Source organism: Chaetura pelagica, unplaced genomic scaffold (genome assembly GCF_000747805.2).
Source record: "Chaetura pelagica isolate M959 unplaced genomic scaffold, ChaPel_1.0 scaffold120, whole genome shotgun sequence".
Classification (NCBI taxonomy): domain Eukaryota; kingdom Metazoa; phylum Chordata; class Aves; order Apodiformes; family Apodidae; genus Chaetura; species Chaetura pelagica.
Genome location: NW_009951952.1, coordinates 499,023 through 508,016, shown reverse-complemented (window position 1 = coordinate 508,016; position 8,994 = coordinate 499,023).

Here is an 8,994-nt window from a genome sequence, read left to right as displayed (position 1 = left end):
TGCTTCCTCTGCCCACTTCTCAGCAGGCTGGCAGACTTGCCAAATCCTTGTCTCATGGGGGTTGTTCACTGGCATTTTTCCTCCCTGCTGACACTGCTCTCCCACCCCTCCTGCTCACTGCTGCTGGGCTCTGTGTCTTGAGGGGTGAGGCTGCAGGCTGCCCCTGCAGAGAGGCCTGGAGAAGGCAGTGGGATGCAGCTGAAGCATGCGTGGGGGACTGGGGCATGCCCATGTCTGCAGCTGAGTATGGACGGCCACCAGAGCCCATTAAGCTTTGGAAGCAGCTGGTTCCACATTCCAAGGTGCCCTTGCCATTTTCTCAACTCCATGCTCCCCACCCTTCACCACCAGCAGTACAAGTGGTGACATTATTTGACTGCTCTGTGCAAGTACTACTTGTCAGAACTGACTATCAAAGAAACAAATCCTTCAACCTGCTTATTAAAGAGCTCCTCTGTGTGGTGCAAACCTCTTTCCACCCAAGTGCCATGCTCTTGTGGTGGAAGTTTCCTTCACTTCATTATGTATTCCTGTGCACATGTCAGAAACAAGCCATTGCTCCTTCCTGAGAACAAGTAGATGGGTGCACACATTGTTGCATCCTGAAGGATTCTAGCAAAAAGTTCCAGGAATAATTTCAGTGTGTGTATGTGTCAGAGGGAGGGTGTTGTGTCCTTGGAAAAAGGTTCTTCCCCCACATCCTCCCTATGACAATGCTGAGAGGCAACAGCAGTTTCTCAACAGCTTTGGTCTCATACTGAGCCTCCTCCTATGTCATATAGAAGAAATTATCTGGTGGCTTCCCAGAGGAGCCTCTGGCACAGCTGCTAAGTACTGGAGGGACAGAGATGAAGGTTAATATGATGACCATGTCTCCTAGGTGCTTGGCAAACCTCCTGACCCTTTGCTCTCATGGCTCATGAAAAGAAGTTACTTGAAATCTTTACGCTTATCCAGAACACTTCATTTTACATGCAAACAACTTTAGGTATGCTTTTGGCCAGTTGAAAACTACATTAAAATCATCTGTGTTCAGGCTTTATATGGAAACACACTTCTTTCTTGAAATTCTTGAATTCCAAGTGATGTGACGGTGCTGGCTAAAATCTGGGAGCAGCAGGTAGAGAAACATTCCTGGAAACTATGCCAGCAGAATATAAACAGGCTGCTAAAGAAAATAGCATGGGTAAGGTTATGAGAAAGTCCTACCAAACCATTTTCTACAGACTGACTGATGGTTTCAGGGACAGTGTTAGACTTGCTGCTGCCAATAGAAATAAATGAGCACTTAAAAAAGCCATTTCTCTAAGTCACTGTTGCTTTTCCTGGGCCTCTCACACAAACAGTTTTCTTCCTGTCGCTTTGGTACATACTGCTCAATGTCATGAAAAGAATGGCTGGGTCCCATCAGCAGTAATAATTTTGCCTTTCATCTTACACTGATAAGTAGCCTACAGTTTGCTGCATCCTCTGCACTTTGCTCTCTCACCAGGCTGTACCAGAGCCCTACTCTCCAGCTGTGTTTGCACTTGACTCAACTATTGTCATTCTCCGAATCCCTGCACCTCCAAGCAAGGAATGACATTTCCAGTTATGTAATTGGTGCCCTGTGCCAGAAGAATTCCACTCTCCTAAACGTAGCAATTGTTTATCAGAGTTGAGGGACCAGGAGACCAGAAGTCTTCTCATTTACAATTGTTTCAACTTCCAGCTGACAGTAAACTGAAGACAAGTAGCAAATATGAAAGTACGACAAATGTTCTTTTATCTGCTGCAGATTCAGAACAGCCTTTTCTGAGAGCAGAAAAAAGCTAGAGATCCCCCCAAACACAAAAGACATTATCTTGCATTAACTGTACCTCATGTTTCAGGGCCTTAATATATAGGAATGGGCTTACTATATGTGAGAGTGTGAGAAGTGGGACACTTCTTGAAACATTGTGATGGCTGATCATAATGTGAAAAAAATCTATATATTGAATATATATATGCTTCTATTCCACTTAAAACTGCTTTTCTGTCAAAAACAGGAACAGAACAGGGTTGGCTGAAGATGATGGGTAGGGGCAAGACACTGCCAATCAGGTTGGACAGGGCACTGAGCAACCTCATCTAGTGAAAGATATTCCTGCCTATGGCTGGGCGGTGTTGGCCTGGGTGATCTTTAAAGGTCCCTTCCAACCATGCTCTCCTTTCCTTGCCTGTTTCTGGTAGGTGATGCCTCTGGGCCAGAAGCACCTGAAGGTATAATCAGGTTGTCAAGGTTTCACAGAATCACGGAATTGTCACAGATGAAAGATCTATAGATCATCCAGTCCACCTCCCCTGATAAAGCAGGATCCCCTAGAGCACATTACTCAGGGCTGCAGCCAGGTGGGTTTTGAATATCTCCAGAGAAGGGGTTTCCCCTCAGCCTTCTCATCTCCAGGCTAAAGAGTCCCAGCTCTCTCAGCCTTCCCTCATACATATGCACCAATCCCTCAGTCATCTGTCACCCTCCACTGGACTCTCTCTGGCAGTTCCCTGTCTCTCTTGAACTGGGGAGCCCAGAACTGGATGCAGTATTCCACAGCTGGCCTCACCAGGGCAGAGTAGAGGGGGAGAATGACCTCTCTAGACCTACTGGCCACACTCTTCCTCACGCACCCCAGGCTTCCATTAGCTCTCTTGGCAGCAAGGGCATATTGATGGCTCATGGATAATTTACTATCTACCAGGACTCCCAGATCCTTCTCCTCAGAACTGTTTTCCAGCAGATCCACCCCTAACCTACATTGGTGCATGGGGTTCTTCCTCCCCAGGCGCAGGACCCTGCACTTGCCCTTGTTGAACCTCATTAGGTTCTTCTCTGCCCAGCTCTCCAGCCTGTCCAGGTCACACTGGATGGCAGCACAGCACTCTGGAGTGTCAGCCACCCCTCCCAGTTTGATATCATCAGCAAACTTGCTGAGGACACACTCTGTCCCCTCATCCAGGTCACTGATGAGTATGTTGAACAAGACTGGACCAAGTACTGACCCCTGGGGGACACCACTGGTTACAGGCCTCCAACTCGACCCTGCTCCATTGGTCACCACCCTCTGAGCTCTGTCACAACCAGCTCTCAGTCCACCTCACTGTCCGTTCATCTAGCTCACACTCACTCAGTGTCCTAATGAGGATGTGATGGGAGACTGTGTCAAAAGCCCTGCTGAAGTCAAGGTAGATGACATCTGCTGCTCTCCCCTCACCCAGCCAACCAGTTACAGCGTCATAGAAAGCTATCACATTGGTCAAACATGATTTTGCCTTGGTGAATCCATGCTGACCTCTCCCAATTACTTTTATCTGTTTGCACGTTTTGAGATGACATCCAGAATGATTTGTTACAACACCTAGAGGCAAGACTAACCAACCTGTAGTTCCCTGGGTCTTCCTTCTTGCCCTTTTTGAAGACTGGAGTGGCACTGGCCTTCCTCCAGTCCTCAGGCACATCTCCTGTTTGAAAGACAGTAAGAAAAGGTAGGGATGCAGCCTCTTCTGAGATCCTGTTCCTCATATTTCATTCGAGAACACAGAAAGAAGCAAAGCCCAAAGGTGCTTATAAAGAGGTGGTCAGCAGGCAAAAACATTTGACCTCAAAAGACTTAAGAAACACAGATAGGAACAGAAAGGTCACCTCCAAATAAGCACAGAGGAAATCGTTCCAGATCACACCATCTTCCTTATGGAGAGCAGCACAGAAGAGCAGGTAGATGTATTCAGATCCTCCAGAAACAGCAGGAGCCTGACTTCATTCCAAAAATAGTTGAGTCAATGTTGATTTGCCAGAGCCTACTCACAGCAGCTGTGTGCTCTGTTACATGGCAGAGGGTACTTTCTGGAGATTGTTTTAAATATGAAGGCCATTCTGTTAGTGCATGAGAGAACCATTTAAGTTCATATTTTGCTTCTGGATACATTATACAATTATATTCCATATATAAGAATTTGGTAGCGAGGACAGAATCACTAGATTTTTAAGTAAGAAGAATTCAGACTTGATTTTAAGCTTTTGGCTATTTTTAAAAAAATGTTTTAGTTAAGATTTTTGTAACTCCAAAACCATAATGCAGAAAAAACCAACCAAACAACCCTTATTTTTAAAAGAGTTAATATCTACAGTTTCTGCAAGCTTCTAGTACTCCATCTCCAATATGTCAGAGGGAGAGGGTGAGAAGATGACAACTGGCATTTTTTAAGGCTAAAAATATTGTGCCTCTTTACATAACACCAGGAATTAAAAAAGCACATTAACTGCTTGCAGATTATTTTTAAATATGCAGTTTGAGCAACATTTCTAGCATAGATTCAACTGACATTTAGGAGAAGTAGCTGCTGTATGTTTCACTGCTTGGAAACCAGACATTCAATAGAGAATGCAGTGAATGTTTTTAAAAAGGCAAAATAAGACTCAAGCTGCATCAAAGCTTCCTGCACCCTAATATAGACCTCACATTTATGTTGGTGGTGGTCTTTGTTTTCCTAGTGCATACCATATACCGTTTTTAAACCCTCCCCAAACCTCCCCTCTTAGCACTTCCTACAGTGAGGAACTCATCGTCCCATTTCATGTGCCACTGGAAAAGCCCCAGGCTGTGGTAGAAGAAACCAGAATTTCAGAGCACAGCTCAGTCTATCTCCAGTCTCACTCAGTGTAGCAGTCATTCAGCTGCTCCAGAGACAAGGACATACAAGAGATGCAGAACAGATGTATGAAAGAATGGCATTGCTGAGTGGATGAAGTTTGGGGTAGATGAAGGAGGCTGGACTTGCAAATTCTTTGATACTGAGCTGCAGTTCCAGAGAGGACCAGTTCAAACGGAATGGACAGGAGCATCTACCACATAAGGAAAGGCTGAGAGAGCTGGGTCTGTTTAGCTTAGAGAAAAGGAGGCTGAGGGGGGACCTCATTAATGCTTATAAATATCTAAAGGGCAGGTGTCAGGAGGATGGGGTCAGACTCTTCTCAGTGGTGTCCAGTGAGAGAACAAGGGGCAATGGTCACAAGCTGGTAAACAGGAGGTTTAACACAAATATAAGAAAATACTTTTGAGAAAATACTTTGAGGGTAACGGAGCACTGGAACAAGCTGCCCAAGGAGGCTGTGGATGCTGACAGACTACTGTGCTTGCTAAAAATTGGCAAAACAGCAATGTTGTTCTGAAAAAACATCAAGGTACAAATCCTTGAGAAAAATGAATGGAAGGCAAATGTCAAGGTGAGAAAAGAATGATAAACACTAAGCTCTGAACATTTATGTGTCTACCAAGATGCCAAACCTATGTGCTTTAAAGAGAGGTGATTGTATTTTAAGAGAATCCTGCAAAATAAGTGAGGTCACACAAGTAGAATCTTGCAGCAAAGCAGGTATGGGAGTACTGTCTGTTCTTGGATTACAGCTAGCCCCCTGCTTGCCTGCTCTGCTCTTTATGTGTTGGGATGACATACCTCTCCACTGCAGAAATTCTTAACATTTGTTTCCTGATGTTCTGGTTTAAACCAGCAGGCCACTCAATACCACGCAGTTGCTCACTCACCTTCCCCCCAGAGGGTGGGAAAGAGAACTGGAGGGGTAAGGCTAAGGAGACTGGTAGGTTGAGATGAAAACAATTCAATAATTGAAATAAAATTAAATAATAATAACAGTCAATTAAATAATAGTAATAATAGAACATACAAATGCAATGAAGAATGCAATTGCTCGCCAACCACGGCAAGGCCCAGGTTATTCCCAGCTAGCAACCCCAGAGGACAGTGTCTGAAACCACAAGCCTGTAAGAGCAAGAGAGTGATTTCCTGGCCAACTCTCATCTAGACACTGAGCATGATGTTGCTTGGCATGTAATATTCCCTTGGTCAGTTTGGATCTGTTGTTCTGGTTATGTTCCCACCCCAGCTTCTTGTGTTTCTGCACACTAGCAAAACATGGGGCCCTTCATTTCTTGGCAACAACTGAAACCATTATTATGAACATTCTTCTCACACTAAAGCAAAACATAGTGCTATTATAGCTACTAGGAAGAAAATCAGTTCTATCCCAGCTGAAGCCAGGACATATAAGTACTTTCTTAAAATTCAACTTGTTTTGAAATGAGTGCATTTTTAAGGTATCTGGCTAACATCAAAGTATTTCATAACTCTGAGTAAGACTGTCCTCAATTTGGGACACTCCATCAGTGTTCAGTTTCCAACAGATGATGCCAGGATATCCAAAGCGTGTGTCTCTGCTTTGGCAGCACAGGCCAGTTTGAGACCTCACCATGCAGGGTAAGTGGAAAAATAATCTTTCAGTGCTCACCATTACCTCTGTTCAGCAATACGGGACAAAGTACCTAGGAAGATTTTTTGATATATACATTATTGAGGGGGTAGATTGACTAGTTCTGTCTCAGCCCTGAACTAATGTGCTCTTGTGAAGTTGTTTTTTTTATGACCTCTGGGTGCCAGCCAAACGAGCATCTCCTCAGATACGAGTGTAGGTAAGCATGAGCTTATACCACAATCTGTAATGCAGAAATTTTCTATAGCTATACCTCCATCTCTTGTCCCTTCTAATCTTCATTTGATTCACAGAGCCTCAAATATTTGCCCAGTTGGAAAGGACCCAGACTTCCACCTATGTCAGGTAAGTTACACCACTTTGAGGATTGGAACTATACTGGCTCTGCTTTTTTTCATTCTTTGAGCCTCATAAAAAACCTTTTTGTTTGTCCCCTGCATCCAAGGAGCACTGAATAAGAAACAAGAACAGCATGAGTCATTTTGTTATCTTATTTCCTTTTCAGTCCACATGAAAACCGTATCAGCAGCTAATACAGCTCGATGTAGAATTAACTCTTGTGGCACCTACTCCATTACTTCTGTGAAGCAATTGGAAAGAACTCTGCCAGAAGCAGCATTTGTGGGGGAATCCATACTGCCAGTGGCAGGAGGCCAGCAAAGTAAGCTTATTGGAGCAACAGTCCCTGGAGGATGACTCCTGCCTCTATAGATCTGATACAGATACTATTTTTTAAACATCTACTCATGAACTTCACAGCCCTCTCTTATTTTCCACAGTTGAAGATGCATCTTCTAAGAAACATGTAGGAAGCTTCTCCCTATCATTGTGTGATAGCAGTTGGTCAGGCCACAGGACTTTAAATAACAGTTTTAAAAAGGATCAGAGAAGAAGGTGAATGATCATTCTTACGAAACTTTTCATGGGAGGATAGAACTGGTCGCTGGTGAGACCTCTTGGGACAGGAATTCATCACTGGCAACCAGTTCTAGAAAGAAGGAAGGCATTTTAAATTATTTGGGGGTTGGCAATGTTTACCTGACAGTGTAACATTAGATGGCAAGATTTCTATTGTTATTTTTTTCATATGACATGGTTTAGATGGCAGCTATGGGAGACAGCAAGGACACATTACCTACTGTGATGTAATCTCCATCCCTGATGAAAAGAATACGTTCACTAAGCAGGTATGGCAGTGGCAATAGCGCTGTGTTTTAGAAGCAGTGTTTCCTAGGAAGAAGCTGTTCCAGTACCTGTGAGATATACAGAGCTATAGGGAACATCTGGAAAAACAGGTTTACTAGATTAATCAATGGTTATAGAAAAGATAAACAATGCTGAACAGATGCCTCTTAAAAAGCAAACATTAAAGTACAGCATAAGCCTGTCTTCAGGGCTACAGTGGAGGTGCCTCAGTGTGTATTTGGAAAAAACTATTAAAAATCACAGCTAGTCTGAAAGTGCTTTGCCCTGTGCTATTACCAGCCTCTCTACTGGGCTTTGTTAGAAGTATGTTTTCCTCCCCTACCCATCCCTACTCAGAACTAGAGTGACCACTCTGCCTATGTGCAGGGGGTGGGGAGGAAGAGATTGCTGGAGGCAGGGATCCTTCTCTGTTCCAAATTCACCTTGGCACTCAGCCCCCAAATCTCAGTAGTACTCATCTAGGTGCATGTGCTTAATAAGTTGATTATGGCATCTCAGTCCATTTCTCTGTTGCATTTATGGCAAAGGTGCAGGAGTAGGTGAGGAAAAAGGTCAGAGGAGCATTATGTTGGCCTTCCAACAGCAGCATCCTTGACCTCTTTTGGGCAGCCCTGAATCTCTGTTCTGCACACAGAGGTTTCTCATGACAGTGACCTACAGCCCATGGCAGCTTCAAGGGCTATGCTCTTCCTTCTCTCTGGCCCAGTATGCCTCTCACAACTGGGTCTGTGGAGAGGGAAGTCTACAGCTCTACAACGACCACAGAATTTCACCTGTCACACAAATAATTCAGCAAGCTGGAAGTGGCTGTCTCCTCACTTCCCTTCACAGAATCACAGAACCTTAGGAGTTGGAAGGGACCTCAAAAGATCATCTAGTCCAACCCCCTGCCACAGCAGGGTCACGCAGTGCACATCACACAGGAACGTGTCCAGGTGGGTTTGAATGTCTCCAGAGAAGGAGACTCCACAGCCTCTCTGGGCAGCCTGTCCCAGGGCTCTGTCACTCTCACAGGAAAGAAGTTCTTCCTGATACTCACATGGAACCTCCTATGCTCCAGTTTGCATCCATCCATCTACATGGTAATTATAATGAAATTATTTTCTCACAAAATCATACATTTATTCAGAATGTAAAATAGGTGCAGTTTTCTCATGCTACCATATGATGGTTTATTTTAACCATAAGTTAAAGGTATTAGCTTATTAAAAACTAGCAACTCTTCACTGATTATGAGCTCCCTGTTGCATGGAAACTAGTGTATGGAAGAGCCAAGCAGCTACATCAAAACTTATAGCTGATAGTCTGACAAAGTCTTCCAAACTTCTAATGACACTGAAATTTAAACATGTAGATTTATGTATACAAAGTCCCTATAAACATATGAGTAAGAACCAAAAGATGGTGAAAAGTCAATCCTTTGATTAAATCAATTATGTTAAAAATGGCAGACAAAGCATGGGTGCAGGTGCCAAGACAGGTAGTGC